General features: G+C 48.2%; 1 long non-coding RNA gene across 1 annotated transcript; it reads right to left on the reverse strand.

Annotated features, from left to right (window-relative positions):
- Positions 1 to 2,579: 2,579 nt before the first annotated feature.
- On the reverse strand, positions 2,580 to 7,696 carry LOC118397019 (uncharacterized). The gene is made up of 3 exons (XR_004828322.2): positions 7,573 to 7,696; positions 7,361 to 7,449; positions 2,580 to 3,089 (listed from the first exon to the last, which is right to left on the reverse strand). It is a non-coding gene; the product is annotated as an uncharacterized LOC118397019 (long non-coding RNA).
- Between the last annotated feature and the right edge of the window lie 16,719 nt (positions 7,697 to 24,415).

Genomic DNA, 24,415 nt, shown 5'->3' on the forward strand with positions numbered 1-24,415 from the left:
AAGCTGTCTTCAAGGCAAAGGGTGGCTACTTTGAAGAATCTCAAATATATTTTGATTTCTTTAACACCTTTTTGGTTACTATGTGATTCCATATGTGCTATATCATAGTTTGTCTTCACTATTTTTCTACAATGTAGAAAATAGTAAAAATAAAGAAACCCCTGAGTAGGTGTGTCCAAACTTTTGACTGGTACTGTGTGTGTGTGTGTGTGTGTGTGTGTGTGTGTGTGTGTGTGTGTGTGTGTGTGTGTGTGTGTGTGTGTGTGTGTGTGTGTGTGTGTGTGTGTGTGTGTGTGTGTGTGTGTGTGTGTGTGTGTGTGTGTGTGTGTGTGTGTGTGTGTGTGTGTGTGTGTGTGTGTGTGTGTGTGTGTAAATGCCATAGGCATTTAAGGTCACAGTTATGAAAAATTAGGACACTAAAGAGGCCTTTCTACTGACTCTGAAAAACACCAAAAGAAAGATGCCCAGGGTCCCTGCTCATCTGCGTGAAAGTGCTGCAATGAGGCATTAGGACTACAGATGTGGCCAGGGCAATAAATTGCAATGTCCGTACTGTGAGACGCCTAAGACAGCGCTACAGGACGGACAGCTGATCGTCCTCACAGTGGCAGACCACACAGACCAGCACAGGATCGGTACATTCGAACATCACACCTGCGGGACTGGTACAGGATGGCAAAAACAACTGCCTGAGTTACACCAGGAACGCACAATCCCTCCATCAGTGCTCAGGCTGTTCGCAATAGGCTGAGAGAGGCTGGACTGAGGGCTTGTAGGCCTGTTGTAAGGCAGGTCCTCACCAGACATCACCGGCAACAATGTCGCCTATGGGTACAAACCCACCGTCTCTGGACCAGACAGGACTGGCAAAAAGTGCTCTTCACTGACTAGTCACAGTTTTGTCTCACCAGGGGTGATGGTCTCATTCGCGTTTATCGACGAAGGAATGAGCGTTACACCGAAGCCTGTACTCTGGAGCGGGATCAATTTGGAGGTGGAGGGTCCGCCATGATCTGGGGCGGTGTGTCACAGCATCATCAGACTGAGCTTATTGTCATTGCAGGCAATCTCATTGCTGTACGTTACAGGGAAGACATCCTCCTCTCTCATGTGGTACCCTTCCTGCCGTCTCATCCTGACATGACCCTCCAGCATGACAATGCCACCAGCCATACTGCTCGTTCTGTGCGGGATTTTCTGGAAGACAGGAATTTCAGTGCTCTGCCATGGCTAACAAAGAGCCCGGATCGCAATCCCAATGAGCACGTCTGGGACCTGTTCGATCGGAGGGTGAGGGCTAGGGCCATACCCCCCAGAAATGTCTGGGAACTTGCAGGTGCCTTGGTGGAAGAGTGGGGTAACATCTCACAGCAAGAACTGGCAACTCTGGTGCAGTCCATGAGGAGGAGATGCACTGCAGTACTTCTCTCGTGACTCCCCATCCCGCATGCGGGAGCGTAATCATCGCCTGACACTAATTAGCATAACACAACGGGCATAAATATTCCTAGAAAATATTCCTATTCATGAAAATCACAAATTAAATATATTGAGACACAGCTTAGCATTTTGTTAATCACCCTGTCATCTCAGATTTTCAAAATATGCTTTACAGCCAAAGCTAGACAGGCATTTGTGTAAGTTCATCGATTGCCTAGCATAGCATTTTGTCCAGCTAGCAGCATGTAACTTGGTCACGGAAATCAGAAAAGCAATCAAATTAAATTGTTTACCTTTGATGAGCTTCGGATGTTTTCACTCACGAGACTCCCAGTTAGATAGCAAATGTTCCTTTTTTCCCAAAATATTATTTTTCTAGGCGAAATAGCTCTGTTTGTTCTTCACGTTTGGCTAAGAAATTGCCCGGAAATTGCAGTCACGAAAACGGCGAAAAATATTCCAAATTAGCTCCATAATATCGACAGAAACATGGCAAACATTGTTTATAATCAATCCTCAAGGTGTTTTTCAAATAACTATTCGATAATATATCCATCGGGAAAATTTGTTTTTCAGTAGGACCGAATGGAGTAATGGCTACCTCTGTATTTTACGCGAGAATCTCTCTGGGAGCATCAGGTGACCACTTACGCAATGTAGCCGCTTACGGGTATTCTTCAACATAAATGTGTAAAACTACGTCACAATGCTGTAGACACCTTCTGGAATTCGGAGAAAGAGTAATCTGGTTGATAGCCCATTCACTGCTCAATAGGGACTCATTGGAACGCAGCGCTTTCAAAACATGAGGCACTTCCGGATTGGATTTTTCTCAGGCTTTCGCCTGCAACATCAGTTCTGTCATACTCAGACAATATTTTTACAGTTTTGGAAACTTTAGAGTGTTTTCTATCCTAAGCTGTCAATTATATGCATATTCTAGCATCTTGTCCTGACAAAATATCCCGTCTCAGCAGTTGAATCTTGTTATGTTCACACACATATTTACATGTTAAGTTTTCTGAAAATAAACGCAGTTGACAGTGAGAGGACGTTTCTTTTTTTGCTGAGTTTATATATATATCATCTATTGCTGACATGCAAAAATAATGTGGGACTATATCAACAATGGACTAACGAGAGATCGTTTTTGGGTGGAATTCTCATTTAAGCCATCTAAGCTGTCATTAGGACCTGGCAAACAGAATGCCGTTTCTAAAGCCCTGTTCAACCCAGTAATCATGTGTTCATTCATCAGTGCCTTAGCCAGACCCATAGAGCTGCCAGAACAACAACTGGGCTGTGTGAGTAATGGTTAGCCTGCAATGCATGCTAGACAGCCGATTCCTTATAATGACTGACTATAACCACTGAGTCTGTTTCACTGTGTGTGTGTCTTTCCTCCCCACTCACCGTTCTTGCATTCATTGAGGGGGTGTAGGTTGTTACTGGGCTGTAAGGACAGCTTCTCCAGCTCATGGGTAAACGCCTCACTCTGGGGACTGGGCACCAGCAGACCCAACATCCCACAATCCCCCTCTGCTCCGAACAGCCCCTGGGGCTCCATCTCCACAGGGGGTCTGGGGGTCAGGGGTCTCCCTGGCAACCAGCAGGAGCATTTATCATCGCACGGTGATGTCACGTGATATCTGCATGGGAAAAGAGAAGAGGATCCAGGTTTATTTGCTTTATTTTAACAAGACACAAAGAACAGAACAGGGAAGCGATGAAAAAGGCTGAATCAACCTTTACTATTACATTTTAAAAACAGTGAAGAATGTTACAACATGCCCTGGGATAACAGTGTTCTTCTCAACTCAACATGATTACCAGGTTGGCATCAATGGCATGACTCCTCAACATACTGGGCGTGGTGGTATGGAAGGTCTAATATAGAATCTACCATCTGGAAGAGCTCTCTACCCATGTTATTCATTTAGGAGCTAGTGATGCATGTGTGTGAGTGAAATAATTGTTTTAAACAACAGTCATAATAAGAAAGAAGCTGAACGCATCAAATCCAGAGTTCCCCTACTGCCTTATAATCTGGAAATCACGTCATGATGGTGGTTTGAAACAGTGGGAATGGAACGGCTTTAGCGGGAGCAAAACAAACAGTTGGGTAACCATAGCTACCAATAACCTCATAACCAGTATATGATGGATGGCTCCCGTTCCACCATCAGCTCCATTCAGCCATTTCAAACCACATCCATCTACAGCTAAGTGGAACAACCCTGACATGTTGGTATTGGCATGGCAGCAACATCCTTTCTCTGCCTCGCCTCTGGACTTTGAACCAGCCCCAACATGTACCAATGTGCCAACTTAAAGGACAAAGATTTGATGAGCGTCTCTGTAAAGTGGGGTACATGGCTATACATGAACTCACACTCCATTTATTTTGGTTGTTGTGAAAACAAAAGTGATCTGTAACCAACACCATACCGCTGACAATATCTGGGGTTTTCTGTGAACCTCGAGCCTTGTTGATGCTCTACATGGATAGAAAAATGTCTCTCTTCATTCCTTTTCAGTCAGTTCCTTCATTTAAATAATTGAATAACTTTATTGTTTACATCTGCTGGATAATAGTGAACATGTTCATACATGGTCTAGAGCAAATGTTCCCTGTAAACTGCGTGCGTGGCTGTGCATGTCCTCCAGAAGTAATGCCAGGCCGGGTAGAGACGCAAGAGTCTGAACTTCACTGAGTTCCCCCCCTTTAGTTTGCACTATATAGATCAACGTTTCTTCTGTGATCTAATTAACATTATATCAATCCCTTTTCAATGCAACAAACCAAAACACAACTAACTTTGCAAGATTGAGTCTGAGATTACATCAAACAACACAATACAACGCAATGCAATTTACAGTCACCTAATTTGCCCATGTAAAAAATCCAAGTAAAACAATTATGAATTAATGTCAAGCCCTTCATAATGTAAAAACGTTTAGAAGTCTCGTGCAATGTAGGCCTGCATCAAAAGCTATTTCCATGTGAAAATGTTATGGAATTTGATCCATTGGTTTTGTTGGTACGCCTACATTATGCTAAGATAGCCATAATGGCCTATTGACTACAGTCTGAAACTAAGGGTACAGCCTCAGTGTTCAAGGTTGCACAAAACTTTCTACTCACAAGAACTAAAATTTGCTCCGTGCCTGAAAAAAATAAGCGGGAACATTGATCCACAGTAGTGACTTGAATGTAGCCACTGTTGCTAAGAGACCCAGCAGTCTAACCCACACAAGAGTCAGTGGAGCCACTGCGGCCCCTCATGATGAGTTCTGTTTGTTTGTGCCCCCCACCACATCACAGTTCCCCAACCCTGTTTTAAATCAAAAAGTATCCCCACAAGTACATCTAATATGCACAGTCAAACACACTGCACTTTAACAAGATCAAATCAAGTTGTTGGTCACACACACATGGTTAGCAGATGTTAATGCGAGTGTAGCGAAATGCTTGTGCTTCTAGTTCCGACAGTGCAGTAATATCTAACAATTCCACAACAACTACCTGATGCACACGAATCTAAGTAAAGGGATGGAATAAGAATATGTACATATAAATATATGGATGAGCGATGACCGAGAAGCTTAGGCAAGATGGAATAGATGGTATAGAATACAATATATACACATGAGATGAGTAATGCAAGATATGTAAACATTATTAAAATGGCATTATCAAAGTGACTGTGATCCATTTATTAAAGTGGCAACAGCCTCTCTGTGTCATTGATGGCTGTTTAACAGTCTAATGGCCTTGAGATAGAAGCTGTTCTTCTAGTATCTCGGTCCCGGCTTTGATGCACCTGTACTGACCTCGCCTTCTGGATGATAGCGGGGTGAACAGGCAGTGGCTCACGTGGTTGTCATCCTTGATGATCTTATTGGCCTTCTTGTGATATCGGGTGCTGTAGGTGTCCTGGAAAGAAGGTAGTTCACCCCCGGTGATGCGTTGTGCAGACGGCACCACCCTCTGGAGAGCCTTACGGTCGTGGGCTGTGCAGTTTCCGTACCAGTCGGTGATACAGCCCAACAGGATGCTCTCAATTGTGCATCTGTAAAAGTTTGAGGGTTTTAGGTGACAAGCCAAATTTCTTCAGCCTCCTGAGGTTGAAGAGGCACTGTTGCGCTTTCATCACACTGTCTGTGTGGGTGGACCATTTCAGTTTGTCAGTGACGTGTACGGTGAGGAACTTAAAACTTCTCCACTGCTATCCCGTCGATAGGCGGGTGCTCACACTGCGGTTTCCTGAAGTCTACGATCATAGGCTGTCTCGTCTTTGTTGGTAATCAAGCCCACTACTATCGTGTTGTCTGCAAACTTGATGATTGAGTTGGAGGCATGCATGGCCACGCAGTCATGGGTGAACAGGGAGTATAGGAGTGGGCTTAGCACACACCCTTGTGGGGCCCCAGTGTTGAGGATCAGCGAAGTGGAGATGTTTCCTACCTTCACCACCTGGTGGCGGACGGTCAGGAAGTCCAGGACCCAATTGAACAGGGCGGAGTTGAGACCCAATGCCTCAAGCTTATTGATAAGCTTTGGAGGGTACTATGGTGTTGAATGCTGAGCTGTAGTCGAAGAACAGCATTCTTACATAGGTATTCCTCTTGTCCAGATGGGATAGGGCAGTGTGCAGGCGATTGCATCCTCTGTGGACCTATTGGGGCAGTATGCAAATTGAAGTGGGTCTACGGTGGCAGGTAAGGTGGAGGTAATATGATCCTTGACTAGTCACTCAAAGCACTTCATGATGAAAGAAGTGAGTGCTACGGGGCGATAGTCATTTATTCAGTTCTCTTTGCCTTCTTGGGTACAGGAACAATGGTGGCCATCTTGAAGCATGTGGGGACAGCAGACTGGGATAGGGAGAGATTGAATATGTCCGTAAACACACCAGCCAGCTGGTCAACGCATACTCTTAGGACACGGCTAGTGATGCTGTCTGGGCCGGTAGCCTTACAAGGGTTAACACGTTTAAATGTCTTACTCACGTCGGCTACAGAGAAGGAGAGGGAGGGCCCGCAGTCCTTGGTAGCGTTCGCGTCGGTGGCACTGTACTTTCCTCAAAGCGGGCAAAGAAGGTGTTCAGTTTGTCTGGAAGCAAGACATTGGTGTCTGTGACGTGGCTGGTTTTCTTTTTGTAGTTTGTAATTGCCTGTAGACTCTGCCACATATGTATCGTGTCTTAACCGTTGAATTGCGACTCCACTTTGTCCCTAAACCAACATTTCGCAATTGGCCCAGCGCTGTCCGGGTTAGGGAGGGTTTGGCCTGCAGGGATATCCTTGTCTCATCACACACTAGTGACTCCTGTGGCGGGCCGGGAGCAGTGCGCACTGACCAGGTCACAAGGTGTATGGTGTTTCCTCCGACACATTGGTGCGGCTGGCTTCCGGGTTGGATGTGCATTGTGTCACGAAGCAGTGCGGCTTGGTTGGGTTGTGTTTCTGAGGATGCATGGCTCTCGACCTTCGCCTCTCCCGAGTCCGTGCAGGAGTTGCAGACAAGTCTGTAACTACTAAGAATTGAATACCATAAAATTGGGGAGATAAAAGGGGTGGAAAAAAAAAACTATCCTCCAAATTCAAGTAGTTGGTCATTCATATCCGACTTAGGCTTGATATCAATGGAACAAACTCATGTAGGATGATGTAATCGTTCTATTTGAATGGAGTAGGGTAATTTTCTACCATGGGTTGTTAACTTTAAAAGGCTACACTATAACTATTGCTAGACAATGGAATACAGTTATACAGACACAGTTCAGATAAAGGTTTTTATAAAGCCTAAGATGATGACAAGCTTTTAAAGAATTATCCAGTAAAAATATTGCCAAGTCACAATGTCAATTTAGTTCCATTCGTTACGGCAACGTTATGTCATAATGCCATTCCTTACCACCACTGGAAGAAGGGCTGAAGGAGGAGAGGAAGAGAGACTTCTATCGGGGTCCAGCTGCTACAGCACACTGAGCCATGGAGACAGACCTGGGGAGAGGAGACAGAGATCATTTCAAATGTAATTCTGCAACGAACTACAACTAACGCTCAATGAGAACAAAGAAAGCCTTCGGCGCAAATCTGAATATGTCGAAGATCTTGACCACAAACCTTCGTAAGATTTGTATCAATCAGAAAATCATGAACAATGTAGGCTATATGAGGCCAAAAACAGAGGCTTTAAGGAAGGCTCTGCAAGGAAACACAGGGACTGTGCTGTGGCGGCAAGCGGCGGTTGCTATAGCAACACCAGGTTGTGGTCTCTGTGGCGATGGGATGTTCCGGGGGTGAGAAGAGAGAGAAGGAAAGACGATAGCGGGACACGCTCTCAGACACGAGGGGATTTTCACGGAAGGTAACCCTGTGACAGCAGCACCAACCAGTTCAAACAAGACACAAAACACTGCAGGACTCAGTTTCTAAGCTACAGAGCTTCTAGTGCACTCTCCTCAAATCATAGGTTGCCAATGGCAACAAGCCTGGACAGAGTGTGTGTGCGCGCGCGAGTCATGCTAAAACACCTGAGTCAACTCAAGGTATTGGTGATCATTGAATCAGGAGGTGTTTTAGTGTTGGGCTGGAACAAAACAGTGAGCATGCACAAAACCTTTTGCACTGCAGGAGCACAGTTGGTGACTGACCACAGCGACCACTGTAGATTGAGGTCAACAGCTTTGTTTACATTCAAAACAGAGGTATGTACCTGGTTCCCGCAGAGAGAAAACAAACATCATGCATGACTAGACACTGTGGTAAATGTCAACCGTGCTCCTACCCGCCTGCAGAATCACAGCCCAGGCCCAGATGGTCAGGCAGGCCCTGCGTGTGTGCTGTTCTACTCTGCTACAGGCATTAACAACGAGTACCATGTGTTCATCAAAGGGAAACCCACACGATGGGACCCAGCTACGCCTAATGGTAGATGGCTATGGAGATTATAGGCATAGCGTGTATATAAATGTGTTTGGTGTTTACAATTCAGCTTTAAAATACTGTTGTTTTGTGTTTTCATAAGGCTGAAGGTTGTTGGGTGCAAAGTCCAGAAAGGTTTAAGTGCATGATAATGCATGAGAGTGTGTAAAACAGGTTACCTTCTGCTCCTCCCGAGTAGTATCCTACTGAAGCGGTTTAAGGTGACTCGAAAGTCAGAACGATCAGGTCCATATCATGCAGGATGGTGACATATGGCCTAACAGTTAACATAACTTAGCAAATAATATATCATAATATTGCATAATATCACAATCTCTACAGCCTTAGTTAACAAAACCATAGTTCTACAGAATATTCAAAGAAACAATATGACAGGACTGTATGTCAAGAACACACACACACACTTCCTCATTACACAGAGGAGGTCATAGATCAGCTAAGTGTCTAAAAACACACAAGTAAATGCTCCAGTCCTCTCCCCTCTGTTCAGTCGGGGTAAATTCCCAGTCCACTCCTCTCTGTTCAGTCAGGGTAAATTCCCAGTCCTCTCCCCTCTGTTCAGTCGGGGTAAATACCCAGTCCTCTCCCCTCTGTTCAGTCGGGGTAAATACCCAGTCCTCTCCCCTCTGTTCAGTCGGGGTAAATACCCAGTCCTCTCCCCTCTGTTCAGTCGGGGTAAATTCCCAGTCCTCTCCCCTCTGTTTAGTCGGGGTAAATGCTCAGTCCTCTCCCCTCTGTTCAGTCGGGGTAAATACCCAGTCCTCTCCCCTCTGTTCAGTCGGGGTAAATACCCAGTCCTCTCCCCTCTGTTCAGTCGGGGTAAATACCCAGTCCTCTCCCCTCTGTTCAGTCGGGGTAAATACCCAGTCCTCTCCCCTCTGTTCAGTCGGGGTAAATGCTCAGTCCTCTCCCCTCTGTTCAGTCGGGGTAAATACCCAGTCCTCTCTCCTCTGTTCAGTAGGGGTAAATACCCAGTCCTCTCCCTCTGTTCAGTCGGGGTAAATACCCAGTCCTCTCCCCTCTGTTCAGTCGGGGTAAATACCCAGTCCTCTCCCCTCTGTTCAGTCGGGGTAAATTCCCAGTCCTCTCCCCTTCTGTTCAGTAGGGGTAAATTCCCAGTCCTCTCCCCTCTGTTCAGTCGGGGTAAATACCCAGTCCTCTCCCCTCTGTTCAGTCGGGGTAAATACCCAGTCCTCTCCCTCTGTTCAGTCAGGGTAAATTCCCAGTCCTCTCCCCTCTGTTCAGTCGGGGTAAATACCCAGTCCTCTCCCCTCTGTTCAGTCGGGGTAAATACCCAGTCCTCTCCCCTCTGTTCAGTCGGGGTAAATACCCAGTCCTCTCCCCTCTGTTCAGTCGGGGTAAATTCCCAGTCCTCTCCCCTCTGTTCAGTCGGGGTAAATGCTCAGTCCTCTCCCCTCTGTTCAGTCGGGGTAAATACCCAGTCCTCTCCCCTCTGTTCAGTCGGGGTAAATACCCAGTCCTCTCCCCTCTGTTCAGTCGGGGTAAATACCCAGTCCTCTCCCTCTGTTCAGTTGGGGTAAATACCCAGTCCTCTCCCCTCTGTTCAGTCGGGGTAAATGCTCAGTCCTCTCCCCTCTGTTCAGTCGGGGTAAATACCCAGTCCTCTCCCCTCTGTTCAGTCGGGGTAAATACCCAGTCCTCTCACCTCTGTTCAGTCGGGGTAAATACCCAGTCCTCTCCCCTCTGTTCAGTCGGGGTAAATACCCAGTCCTCTCCCCTCTGTTCAGTCGGGGTAAATACCCAGTCCTCTCCCTTCTGTTCAGTAGGGGTAAATACCCAGTCCTCTCCCCTCTGTTCAGTCGGGGTAAATACCCAGTCCTCTCTCCTCTGTTCAGTAGGGGTAAATACCCAGTCCTCTCCCCTCTGTTCAGTCGGGGTAAATCCCAGTCCTCTCCCCTCTGTTCAGTCGGGGTAAATTCCCAGTCCTCTCCCCTCTGTTCAGTCGGGGTAAATCCCAGTCCCTCTCCCTCTGTTCAGTCGGGGTAAATACCCAGTCCTCTCCCTCTGTTCAGTCGGGGTAAATACCCAGTCCTCTCCCCTCTGTTCAGTCGGGGTAAATACCCAGTCCTCTCCCCTCTGTTCAGTCGGGGTAAATACCCAGTCCTCTCCCCTCTGTTCAGTCGGGGTAAATACCCAGTCCTCTCCCCTCTGTTCAGTCGGGGTAAATACCCAGTCCTCTCCCCTCTGTTCAGTCGGGGTAAATACCCAGTCCTCTCCCCTCTGTTCAGTCGGGGTAAATACCCAGTCCTCTCCCTCTGTTCAGTCGGGGTAAATACCCAGTCCTCTCCCCTCTGTTCAGTCGGGGTAAATACCCAGTCCTCTCCCCTCTGTTCAGTCGGGGTAAATACCCAGTCCTCTCCCTCTGTTCAGTCGGGGTAAATACCCAGTCCTCTCCCCTCTGTTCAGTCGGGGTAAATACCCAGTCCTCTCCCCTCTGTTCAGTCGGGGTAAATACCCAGTCCTCTCCCCTCTGTTCAGTCGGGGTAAATACCCAGTCCTCTCCCCTCTGTTCAGTCGGGGTAAATACCCAGTCCTCTCCCCTCTGTTCAGTCGGGGTAAATTCCCAGTCCTCTCCCTCTGTTCAGTCGGGGTAAATACCCAGTCCTCTCCCCTCTGTTCAGTCGGGGTACCCAGTCCTCTCCCCTCTGTTCAGTCGGGGTAAATACCCAGTCCTCTCCCCTCTGTTCAGTCGGGGTAAATACCCAGTCCTCTCCTCTGTTCAGTCTGTTCTGTTCAGTCGGGGTAAATACCCAGTCCTCTCCCCTCTGTTCAGTCGGGGTAAATTCCCAGTCCTCTCCCCTCTGTTCAGTCGGGGTAAATACCCAGTCCTCTCCCTCTGTTCAGTCGGGGTAAATACCCAGTCCTCTCCCCTCTGTTCAGTCGGGGTAAATACCCAGTCCTCTCCCCTCTGTTCAGTAGGGGTAAATACCCAGTCCTCTCCCTCTGTTCTGTTCAGTCCTCTCCCCTCTGTTCAGTCGGGGTAAATACCCAGTCCTCTCCCCTCTGTTCAGTCGGGGTAAAAACCCAGTCCTCTCCCCTCTGTTCAGTCGGGGTAAATACCCAGTCCTCTCCCCTCTATTCAGTCAGGGTAAATACCCAGTCCTCTCCCCTCTGTTCAGTCGGGGTAAATACCCAGTCCTCTCCCCTCTGTTCAGTCGGGGTAAATTCCCAGTCCTCTCCCCTCTGTTCAGTCGGGGTAAATACCCAGTCCTCTCCCCTCTGTTCAGTCGGGGTAAATTCCCAGTCCTCTCCCCTCTGTTCAGTCGGGGTAAATACCCAGTCCTCTCCCCTCTGTTCAGTCGGGGTAAATACCCAGTCCTCTCCCCTCTGTTCAGTCGGGGTAAATACCCAGTCCTCTCTCCTCTGTTCAGTAGGGGTAAATACCCAGTCCTCTCCCCTCTGTTCAGTCGGGGTAAATACCCAGTCCTCTCCCCTCTGTTCAGTCGGGGTAAATTCCCAGTCCTCTCCCCTCTGTTCAGTCGGGGTAAATTCCCAGTCCTCTCCCCTCTGTTCAGTCGGGGTAAATACCCAGTCCTCTCCCCTCTGTTCAGTCGGGGTAAATACCCAGTCCTCTCCCCTCTGTTCAGTCGGGGTAAATACCCAGTCCTCTCCCCTCTGTTCAGTCGGGGTAAATACCCAGTCCTCTCCCCTCTGTTCAGTCGGGGTAAATACCCAGTCCTCTCCCCTCTGTTCAGTCGGGGTAAATACCCAGTCCTCTCCCCTCTGTTCAGTCGGGGTAAATACCCAGTCCTCTCCCCTCTGTTCAGTCGGGGTAAATACCCAGTCCTCTCCCCTCTGTTCAGTCGGGGTAAATACCCAGTCCTCTCCCCTCTGTTCAGTCGGGGTAAATACCCAGTCCTCTCCCCTCTGTTCAGTCGGGGTAAATACCCAGTCCTCTCCCCTCTGTTCAGTTGGGGTAAATACCCAGTCCTCTCCCCTCTGTTCAGTCGGGGTAAATACCCAGTCCTCTCCCCTCTGTTCAGTCGGGGTAAATACCCAGTCCTCTCCCCTCTGTTCAGTCGGGGTAAATACCCAGTCCTCTCCCTCTGTTCAGTCGGGGTAAATTCCCAGTCCTCTCCCCTCTGTTCAGTCGGGGTAAATACCCAGTCCTCTCCCCTCTGTTCAGTCGGGGTAAATACCCAGTCCTCTCCCCTCTGTTCAGTCGGGGTAAATACCCAGTCCTCTCCTCTCTGTTCAGTCGGGGTAAATACCCAGTCCTCTCCCCTCTGTTCAGTCGGGGTAAATACCCAGTCCTCTCCCCTCTGTTCAGTCGGGGTAAATTCCCAGTCCACTCCTCTCTGTTCAGTCGGGGTAAATTCCCAGTCCACTCCTCTCTGTTCAGTCGGGGTAAATACCCAGTCCTCTCCCCTCTGTTCAGTCGGGGTAAATACCCAGTCCTCTCCCCTCTGTTCAGTAGGGGTAAATACCCAGTCCTCTCTCCTCTGTTCAGTAGGGGTAAATACCCAGTCCTCTCCCCTCTGTTCAGTCGGGGTAAATACCCAGTCCTCTCCCCTCTGTTCAGTCGGGGTAAATACCCAGTCCTCTCCCCTCTGTTCAGTCGGGGTAAATACCCAGTCCTCTCCCCTCTGTTCAGTCAGGGTAAATACCCAGTCCTCTCCCCTCTGTTCAGTCGGGGTAAATACCCAGTCCTCTCCCCTCTGTTCAGTCAGGGTAAATTCCCAGTCCTCTCCCCTCTGTTCAGTCGGGGTAAATACCCAGTCCTCTCCCCTCTGTTCAGTCGGGGTAAATACCCAGTCCTCTCCCCTCTGTTCAGTCGGGGTAAATTCCCAGTCCTCTCCCCTCTGTTCAGTCGGGGTAAATACCCAGTCCTCTCTGTTCAGTCGGGGTAAATACCCAGTCCTCTCCCCTCTGTTCAGTCGGGGTAAATACCCAGTCCTCTCCCCTCTGTTCAGTCGGGGTAAATTCCCAGTCCTCTCCCCTCTGTTCAGTCGGGGTAAATACCCAGTCCTCTCCCCTCTGTTCAGTAGGGGTAAATACCCAGTCCTCTCCCCTCTGTTCAGTCGGGGTAAATACCCAGTCCTCTCCCCTCTGTTCAGTCGGGGTAAATACCCAGTCCTCTCCCTTCTGTCCAGTAGGGGTAAATTCCCAGTCCTCTCCCCTCTGTTCAGTCGGGGTAAATACCCAGTCCTCTCCCCTCTGTTCAGTCGGGGTAAATACCCAGTCCTCTCCCCTCTGTTCAGTCGGGGTAAATTCCCAGTCCTCTCCCCTCTGTTCAGTCGGGGTAAATACCCAGTCCTCTCCCCTCTGTTCAGTAGGGGTAAATACCCAGTCCTCTCCCCTCTGTTCAGTCGGGGTAAATTCCCAGTCCTCTCCCCTCTGTTCAGTCGGGGTAAATACCCAGTCCTCTCTGTTCAGTCGGGGTAAATACCCAGTCCTCTCCCTTCTGTTCAGTCGGGGTAAATACCCAGTCCTCTCCCCTCTGTTCAGTAGGGGTAAATTCCCAGTCCTCTCCCCTCTGTTCAGTCGGGGTAAATACCCAGTCCTCTCCCCTCAGTTCAGTCGGGGTAAATTCCCAGTCCTCTCCCCTCTGTTCAGTCGGGGTAAATACCCAGTCCTCTCCTCTCTGTTCAGTCGGGGTAAATACCCAGTCCTCTCCCTTCTGTTCAGTCGGGGTAAATACCCAGTCCTCACCCTCTGTTCAGTCAGGGTAAATACCCAGTCCTCTCCCCTCTGTTCAGTCGGGGTAAATACCCAGTCCTCTCACCTCTGTTCAGTCGGGGTAAATTCCCAGTCCTCTCCCCTCTGTTCAGTCGGGGTAAATACCCAGTCCTCTCCCCTCTGTTCAGTCGGGGTAAATACCCAGTCCTCTCCCCTCTGTTCAGTCGGGGTAAATACCCAGTCCTCTCCTCTCTGTTCAGTCGGGGTAAATACCCAGTCCTCTCCCCTCTGTTCAGTCGGGGTAAATACCCAGTCCTCTCCCCTCTGTTCAGTCGGGGTAAATTCCCAGTCCTCTCCTCTCTGTTCAGTCGGGGTAAATACCCAGTCCTCTCCCCTCTGTTCAGTCAGGGTAAATTCCCAGTCCTCTCCCCTCTGTTCAGTCGGGGTAAATACCCAGTCCTCTCCCCTCTGTTCAGTCAGGGTAAATTCCCAGTCCTCTCCCCTCTGTTCAGTCGGGGTAAATACCCAGTCCTCTCCCCTCTGTTCAGTCGGGGTAAATACCCAGTCCTCTCCCCTCTGTTCAGTCAGGGTAAATACCCAGTCCTCTCCCCTCTGTTCAGTCGGGGTAAATACCCAGTCCTCTCCCCTCTGTTCAGTCGGGGTAAATACCCAGTCCTCTCCCCTCTGTTCAGTCGGGGTAAATACCCAGTCCTCTCCCCTCTGTTCAGTCGGGGTAAATTCCCAGTCCTCTCCCCTCTGTTCAGTCGGGGTAAATACCCAGTCCTCTCTGTTCAGTCGGGGTAAATACCCAGTCCTCTCCCCTCTATTCAGTCGGGGTAAATACCCAGTCCTCTCCCCTCTGTTCAGTCGGGGTAAATTCCCAGTCCTCTCCCCTCTGTTCAGTCGGGGTAAATACCCAGTCCTCTCCCCTCTGTTCAGTAGGGGTAAATACCCAGTCCTCTCCCCTCTGTTCAGTCGGGGTAAATACCCAGTCCTCTCCCCTCTGTTCAGTCGGGGTAAATACCCAGTCCTCTCCCTTCTGTCCAGTAGGGGTAAATTCCCAGTCCTCTCCCCTCTGTTCAGTCGGGGTAAATACCCAGTCCTCTCCCCTCTGTTCAGTCGGGGTAAATACCCAGTCCTCTCCCCTCTGTTCAGTCGGGGTAAATTCCCAGTCCTCTCCCCTCTGTTCAGTCGGGGTAAATACCCAGTCCTCTCCCTCTGTTCAGTAGGGGTAAATACCCAGTCCTCTCCCCTCTGTTCAGTCGGGGTAAATTCCCAGTCCTCTCCCTCTGTTCAGTCGGGGTAAATACCCAGTCCTCTCTGTTCAGTCGGGGTAAATACCCAGTCCTCTCCCTTCTGTTCAGTCGGGGTAAATACCCAGTCCTCTCCCCTCTGTTCAGTAGGGGTAAATTCCCAGTCCTCCCCTCTGTTCAGTCGGGGTAAATACCCAGTCCTCTCCCCTCAGTTCAGTCGGGGTAAATTCCCAGTCCCTCTCCCCTCTGTTCAGTCGGGGTAAATACCCAGTCCTCTCCTCTCTGTTCAGTCGGGGTAAATACCCAGTCCTCTCCCTTCTGTTCAGTCGGGGTAAATACCCAGTCCTCACCTCTCTGTTCAGTCAGGGTAAATACCCAGTCCTCTCCCCTCTGTTCAGTCGGGGTAAATACCCAGTCCTCTCACCTCTGTTCAGTCGGGGTAAATTCCCAGTCCTCTCCCCTCTGTTCAGTCGGGGTAAATACCCAGTCCTCTCCCCTCTGTTCAGTCGGGGTAAATACCCAGTCCTCTCCCCTCTGTTCAGTCGGGGTAAATACCCAGTCCTCTCCTCTCTGTTCAGTCGGGGTAAATACCCAGTCCTCTCCCCTCTGTTCAGTCGGGGTAAATACCCAGTCCTCTCCCCTCTGTTCAGTCGGGGTAAAAACCCAGTCCTCTCCCCTCTGTTCAGTCGGGGTAAATACCCAGTCCTCTCCCCTCTGTTCAGTCGGGGTAAATACCCAGTCCTCTCCCCTCTGTTCAGTCGGGGTAAATACCCAGTCCTCTCCCCTCTGTTCAGTCGGGGTAAATTCCCAGTCCTCTCCCCTCTGTTCAGTCGGGGTAAATACCCAGTCCTCTCCCCTCTGTTCAGTAGGGGTAAATACCCAGTCCTCTCCCCTCTGTTCAGTCGGGGTAAATACCCAGTCCTCTCCCCTCTGTTCAGTCGGGGTAAATACCCAGTCCTCTCCCCTCTGTTCAGTAGGGGTAAATTCCCAGTCCTCTCCCCTCTGTTCAGTCGGGGTAAATACCCAGTCCTCTCACCTCTGTTCAGTCGGGGTAAATTCCCAGTCCTCTCCCCTCTGTTCAGTTGGGGTAAATACCCAGTCCTCTCCTCTCTGTTCAGTCGGGGTAAATACCCAGTCCTCTCCCTTCTGTCCAGTAGGGGTAAATTCCCAGTCCTCTCCCCTCTGTTCAGTCGGGGTAAATACCCAGTCCTCTCCCCTCTGTTCAGTCGGGGTAAATACCCAGTCCTCTCCCCTCTGTTCAGTCGGGGTAAATTCCCAGTCCTCTCCCCTCTGTTCAGTCGGGGTAAATACCCAGTCCTCTCCCCTCTGTTCAGTAGGGGTAAATACCCAGTCCTCTCCCCTCTGTTCAGTCGGGGTAAATTCCCAGTCCTCTCCCCTCTGTTCAGTCGGGGTAAATACCCAGTCCTCTCTGTTCAGTCGGGGTAAATACCCAGTCCTCTCCCCTTCTGTTCAGTCGGGGTAAATACCCAGTCCTCTCCCCTCTGTTCAGTAGGGGTAAATTCCCAGTCCTCTCCCCTCTGTTCAGTCGGGGTAAATACCCAGTCCTCTCCCCTCTGTTCAGTCGGGGTAAATTCCCAGTCCTCTCCCCTCTGTTCAGTCGGGGTAAATACCCAGTCCTCTCCTCTCTGTTCAGTCGGGGTAAATACCCAGTCCTCTCCCTTCTGTTCAGTCGGGGTAAATACCCAGTCCTCACCTCTCTGTTCAGTCAGGGTAAATACCCAGTCCTCTCTCCTCTGTTCAGTCGGGGTAAATACCCAGTCCTCTCCCCTCTGTTCAGTCGGGGTAAATACCCAGTCCTCTCCCCTCTGTTCAGTCGGGGTAAATACCCAGTCCTCTCCCCTCTGTTCAGTCGGGGTAAATACCCAGTCCTCTCCCCTCTGTTCAGTCGGGGTAAATACCCAGTCCTCTCCCTTCTGTTCAGTCAGGGTAAATGCTCAGTCCTCTCCTCTCTGTTCAGTCAGGGTAAATGCTCAGTCCTCTCCTCTCTGTTCAGTCAGGGTAAATGCTCAGTCCTCTCCTCTCTGTTCAGTCAGGGTAAATGCTCAGTCCTCTCCCCTCTGTTCAGTAATTGTAAATTCCCAGTCCTCTCCTCTCTGTTCAGTCAGAGTAAATACCCAGTCCTCTCCTCTCTGTTCAGTCAGGGTACATGGCCAGTCCTCTCCTCTCTGTTCAGTCAGGGTACATGGCCAGTCCTCTCCTCTCTGTTCAGTCAGGGTACATGGCCAGTCCTCTCCTCTCTGTTCAGTCAGAGTAAATACCCAGTCCTCTCCCCTCTGTTCAGTCAGGGTGGTCTAGTCACCCACCTGGTGTGTGTCAGTCAGAAATATATCCAGTCCCTTTGCAGCAAGTCACAGCCCAGTTACAGTATATTGTGCTGTGGACAGTATTGACCCTCATTCCCAATCCAAGCAACTGCAGTTGGCTTCTCTGTGATTAAAATAGGCCAACAAAAATGACTGGAGACAAGGCCAATGCCAGCTGACGTTATTATGGCTTATGTCATAGAGTTCACTATAGTCGAGGTCTGCTCGGTTTGGCTCTACTCCCTCAGCCAGCTGGCCAGATTGGCTGTTGTTTCCTGCCATACAGCTGCAGCATTTAAAAAAAAATATCCATCCAATCCAAAGCAGTAAGCACGCTCCTACTTGAAGTCATTTTGTTAAGAGCAAACAAGCTAGGCTTTTGCCTTGAAAGTGGCTGTTGTTAGTGGCACTTCTATTTACGAGAGACAGGTAGGCACAACAAACCTAGCTTCGTCTGTGACCCATGAGGCCATGTCACAACAAACAGCCTTGTCTGTGACCCACGAGGCCATGTCACAACAAACCTAGCCTCATCTGTGACTAGTGTTGCAAAGGGTCTGAAACTTTCCTGTAAATTTCCAGAATTTTTTCAACGACTACATGCTTTCTGGTAAGTTTTAATTACAAGACTGGGTGGGGTGAATATATTTTATATGACTTACATTATTTTTTGTTAACTAGTAAATAGTAGCCTACAGCAAAGCATGTTTAAATCATTTCTAACTTGTTAATTTCTTCCACTTCATTTTTGCTACCATGTGGGTTTTAGCTTGCTTGAGCCTGCTAACTGAGGAGGGTTAATTCACCTGTTTCCATACATGTTTCATTTTAAAACATGTATCTTACAAAATGAGATGTTTAATCTAACTGCTTAACTATTTATCTGTACATGGAATTGTATTCGCTGTTTTATCATTTTTCCCCTAATCTTTACAGGAAAATGTCACAGGAATAATCTGATGTGTGGAGACATTTTACTGCAGCTAATGTAAAAGGAAAAGCAAATACTATGCCAAATAATATGTGAAGAATGCAACAAAGATGCAGAATCATCTGGCCAAGTGCATAAAGTTCCCTCGGCGCTCACAACAAGCAACCTCTGACAAAAGTCCCTCTACTTTTTTCGAAGTGAAAATGATGAAGCAGACATCTTATCAATAGCAACAGCTCATGGTCCTCCTGGAATCAGAAGTTTTTTTTACTCATTGGAGGAACATAGTCAGAGAAATGCTGATGAATGTCTTGCCCGAGCTGTGTATACAACTGGTTCACCTCTGATGTTTGCAGGCAATGTGTATACACCCCTCCAACCAGGCATGCTTATCTTCTCATTTGCTGGATGCAGAGTTCAACAGAGTTCAAGTGAAGGTCAAGTAAATCATAGAGAAAGCAGACTGTATTGTAATCATCTCTGATGGGTGGTCGAATGTTCGGCACTGGTGACAGACAATGCTGAAAACATCAAGGCTGCTTGGTCTAAAGTGGAGTCCTACCCTCACATCACACCCATTGGCTGTGTTGCTCATGCATTGAATCTGCTCCTCAAGGACATCATGACACTGAAAACAATGGATACACTCTACGAGAGAGCCAAGGAAATGGTTAGGTATGTGAAAGGTCATCAAGTTATACCAGCAATCTACCTCACCAAGCAAAGTGAGAAGAATAAAAGCACCACATTGAAGCTTCCCAGCAACACCCATTGGGGTGGTGTTGTCATTATGTTTGACTGTCTCCTGGAGGGGAAGGAGTACCTCCAAGAAATAGCCATATCACAGTTTGCCGATATGGACAGCGCCATCAAGAGGATCCTCCTGGATGATGTATTTTGGGAAAGAGTGGTAAGCAACCTGAAACTCCCGAAATCTATAACAGTAGTCATTGCACGGATTGAGGGAGACAATGCCATCCTGTCTGATGTTCAGACTGTTCTTGCAGATGTAAGAGAAGAAATCTGTACTGTCCTGCCAACTGTTGCTACAAGCAAAGGAAAGTGCAGTTCTGAAATACATCAAAAAGCGTGAAGACTCCTGCCTGAAGCCCATACATGCCGCTGCGTACAGGTTGGACCCCAAGTATTTATTTATTTATTTCACCTTTATTTAACCAGGTAGGCAAGTTGACAACAAGTTCTCATTTACAATTGCGACCTGGCCAAGATAAAGCAAAGCAGTTCGACAGATACAACGACACAGAGTTACACATGGAGTAAAACAAACATACAGTCAATAATACAGTATAAACAAGTCTATATACAATGTGAGCAAATTAGGTGAGAAGGGAGGTAAAGGCAAAAAAAGGCCATGGTGGCAAAGTAAATACAATATAGCAAGTAAAACACTGGAATGGTAGTTTTGCAATGGAAGAATGTGCAAAGTAGAAATACAAATAATGGGGTGCAAAGGAGCAAAATAAATAAATAAATTAAATACAGTTGGGAAAGAGGTAGTTGTTTGGGCTACATTATTAGGTGGGCTATGTACAGGTGCAGTAATCTGTAAGATGCTCTGACAGTTGGTGCTTAAAGCTAGTGAGGGAGATAAGTGTTTCCACTTTCAGAGATTTTTGTAGTTCGTTCCAGTCATTGGCAGCAGAGAACTGGAAGGAGAGGCGGCCAAAGAAAGAATTGGTTTTGGGGGTGACTAGATAGATATACCTGCTGGAGCGTGTGCTACAGGTGGGAGATGCTATGGTGACCAGCGAGCTGAGATAAGGGGGGACTTTACCTAGCAGGGTCTTGTAGATGACATGGAGCCAGTGGGTTTGGCGACGAGTATGAAGCGAGGGCCAGCCAACGAGAGCGTACAGGTCGCAATGGTGGGTAGTATATGGGGCTTTGGTGACAAAACGGATTGCACTGTGATAGACTGCATCCAATTTGTTGAGTAGGGTATTGGAGGCTATTTTGTAAATGACATCGCCAAAGTTGAGGATTGGTAGGATGGTCAGTTTTACAAGGGTATGTTTGGCAGCATGAGTGAAGGATGCTTTGTTGCGAAATAGGAAGCCAATTTTAGATTTCACTTTGGATTGGAGATGTTTGATATGGGTCTGGAAGGAGAGTTTACAGTCTAACCAGACACCTAAGTATTTGTAGTTGTCCACGTATTCTAAGTCAGAGCCGTCCAGAGTAGTGATGTTGGACAGGCGGGTAGGTGCAGGTAGCGATCGGTTGAAGAGCATGCATTTAGTTTTACTTGTATTTAAGAGCAATTGGAGGCCACGGAAGGAGAGTTGTATGGCATTGAAGCTTGCCTGGAGGGTTGTTAACACAGTGTCCAAAGAAGGGCCGGAAGTATACAGAATGGTGGATCAGGGACTCACCAGCAGCAAGAGCGACCTCATTGATGTATACAGAGAAGAGAGTCGGTCCAAGAATTGAACCCTGTGGCACCCCCATAGAGACTGCCAGAGGTCCGGACAGCAGACCCTCCGATTTGACACACTGAACTCTATCAGAGAAGTAGTTGGTGAACCAGGCGAGGCAATCATTTGAGAAACCAAGGCTGTCGAGTCTGCCGATGAGGATGTGGTGGTTGACAGAGTCGAAATCCTTGGCCAGATCAATGAATACGGCTGCACAGTAATGTTTCTTATCGATGGCGGTTAAGATATCGTTTAGGACCTTGAGCGTGGCTGAGGTGCACCCATGACCAGCTCTGAAACCAGATTGCATAGCAGAGAAGGTATGGTGAGATTCGAAATGGTCGGTAATCTGTTTGTTGACTCGGCTTTCGAAGACCTTAGAAAGGCATGGTAGGATAGATATAGGTCTGTAGCAGTTTGGGTCAAGAATGTGTCCCCCTTTGAAGAGGGGGATGACCGCAGCTGCGTTCCAATCTTTGGGAATCTCAGACGACATGAAAGAGAGGTTGAACAGGCTAGTAATAGGGGTGGCAACAATTTCGGCAGATAATTTTAGAAAGAAAGGGTCCAGATTTTTCAGCTCTTTCAGAACATCAGCTGAATGGATTTGGGAGAAGGAGAAATGGGGAAGGCTTGGGCGAGTTGCTGTTGGGGGTGCAGTGCTGTTGACCGGGGTAGGAGTAGCCAGGTAGAAAGCATGGCCAGCCGTAGAAAAATGCTTATTGAAATTCTCAATTATGGTGGATTTATCAGTGGTGACAGTGTTTCCTATCTTCAGTGCAGTGAGCAGCTGGGAGGAGCTGTTCTTATTCTCCATGGACTTTACAGTGTCCCAGAACTTTTTTGAGTTAGTGTTGCAGGAAGCAAATTTCTGCTTGAAAAAGCTAGCCTTGGCTTTTCTAACTGCCTGTGTATAACGGTTTCTAGCTTCCCTGAACAGCTGCATATCACGGGGGCTGTTCGATGCTAATGCAGAACGCCATAGGATGTTTTTGTGTTGGTTAAGGGCAGTCAGGTCTGGGGAGAACCAAGGGCTATATCTGTTCCTGGCTCTAAATTTCTTGAATGGGGCATGTTTATTTAAAATGGTTAGGAAGGTATTTAAAAAAAATATCCAGGCATCCTCTACTGACGGGATGAGATCAATATCCTTCCAGGATACCCCGGCCAGGTCGATTAGAAAGGCCTGCTCGCTGAAGTGTTTCAGGGAGCGTTTTACAGTGATGAGTGGAGGTCGTTTGACCGCTGACCCATTACGGATGCAGGCAATGAGGCAGTGATCGCTGAGATCTTGGTTGAAGACAGCAGAGGTGTATTTAGAGGGGAAGTTGGTTAGGATGATATCTATGAGGGTGCCCGTGTTTAAGGCTTTGGGGGGGGGTACCTGGTAGGTTCATTGATCATTTGTGTGAGATTGAGGGCATCAAGTTTAGATTGTAGGATGGCTGGGGTGTTAAGCATGTTCCAGTTTAGGTCGCCTAGCAGCACGAGCTCTGAAGATAGATGGTGGGCAATCAGTTCACATATGGTGTCCAGAGCACAGCTGTGGGCAGAGGGTGGTCTATAGCAGGCGGCAACGGTGAGAGACTTGTTTTTAGAGAGGTGGATTTTTAAAACTAGAAGTTCAAATTGTTTGGGTACAGACCTGGATAGTAGGACAGAACTCTGCAGGCTATCTTTGCAGTAGATTGCAACACCGCCCCCTTTGGCAGTTCTATCTTGTCTGAAAATGTTGTAATTTGGAATTAAAATTTCAGAATTTTTGGTGGTCTTCCTAAGCCAGGATTCAGACACAGCTAGAACATCCGGGTTGGCAGAGTGTGCTAAAGCAGTGAATAGAACAAACTTAGGGAGGAGGCTTCTAATGTTAACATGCATGAAACCAAGGCTATTACGGTTACAGAAGTCATCAAAAGAGAGCGCCTGGGGAATAGGAGTGGAGCTAGGCACTGCAGGGCCTGGATTCACCTCTACATCGCCAGAGGAACATAGGAGGAGAAGAATAAGGGTGCGGCTAAAAGCAATAAGAATTGGTCGTCTAGAACGTCTGGAACAGAGAGTAAAAGGAGGTTTCTGGGGGCGATAAAATAGCATCAAGGTATAATGTACAGACAAAGGTATGGTAGGATGTGAATACAGTGGAGGTAAACCTAGGTATTGAGTGATGAGAGAGAGATATTGTCTCTAGAAACATCATTGAAACCAGGAGATGTCATTGCATGTGTGGGTGGTGGAACTAATAAATTGGATAAGGTATAGTGAGCAGGACTAGAGGCTCTACAGAGAAATAAGCCAATAAACACTAACCAGAACAGCAATGGACAAGACATATTGACATTAAGGAGAGGCATCCTTAGTCGAGTGATCAAAAGGGTCCAGTGAGTGGAGTGGTTGGTTTGGGGGTCACAGCGATTTAGACAGCTAGCCAGGACATCGGTAGCAAGCTAGCATAGGATGGAGGTCTGTTGTTAGCCACCTCTTGCGTTGCGTCAGTAGATTAGTGGGGTTCCGTGTGGTAGAGGGGATTAGTCCAAATCACACAACAACAAAACAAATAAAAACAATAGATATAGTTATAGAGGCCCAAGAAGAAACATAATACTAATAAAAATAAATAAATTGTCCGATTGTCTATTCTGAGAGCAGCCGGTAAGACAGCTAACGGTTAGCAGGCCGCAGATGGGCGTTCGGGTAACGTTGCGACGGAAGAGCCAGCCGGATCTCCTTTGGGTAGATAACGTCGGCAGTCCAGTTGTGAAGGCCCGGTGGGGCTCCGCGTAGGCAGTAAAACGGGTCCGGATAGGTGACTGCAGCCCAGGAGTGATTGACGGAGCTCAGGAGTGATTGACGGAGCTGGCTAGCTCCGGAGTAATTGATGTTTGCTTCGGAATCGACGAGAGCAGATAGACACACGGATAGCAGCTAGCTAGCTGTGAGATCCGGGAATGAATGTCCAGAGAGCAGTTATAAGGATAGCTGATGACCACAAACCGTGGTTAGCTGAATACTAACGATTTGCCAGTAAAGAAGCTAACTAGCTTCTGAACTAGCTTCTGATTAGCTTCTGGCTAGCTCCTGGCTAGCTTCTGGTTAGTTTCTGTCTAGCTTCTTGGAGTTTCTGGCTAGCTTCTGGCTAGCTTCTTGGAGGATTGCAGATTTGAGGTAAATGATACTTATTTATAAATATAAATTGGTGAGGCGGGTTGCAGGAGAGTGTTTTGAAGATGAGTTGATGGAAAATAAAAATAAAATGTATGTGAAAAAAAGTTGTAAATATATATATTAAACAGGACACGACAAGACAAGGACAAAAGACGTCTGAACTGCTATGCCATCTCGGGACGACTCCGTGGATGCTACCATGATTAAGTACGCTGGCAAGAGCATCCTGTCTGGTGCAGAGATCATCAAGGCCTATGGTATCATCACTACCATGTC

This window comes from Oncorhynchus keta, chromosome 2 (assembly GCF_023373465.1).
Source record: "Oncorhynchus keta strain PuntledgeMale-10-30-2019 chromosome 2, Oket_V2, whole genome shotgun sequence".
Classification (NCBI taxonomy): domain Eukaryota; kingdom Metazoa; phylum Chordata; class Actinopteri; order Salmoniformes; family Salmonidae; genus Oncorhynchus; species Oncorhynchus keta.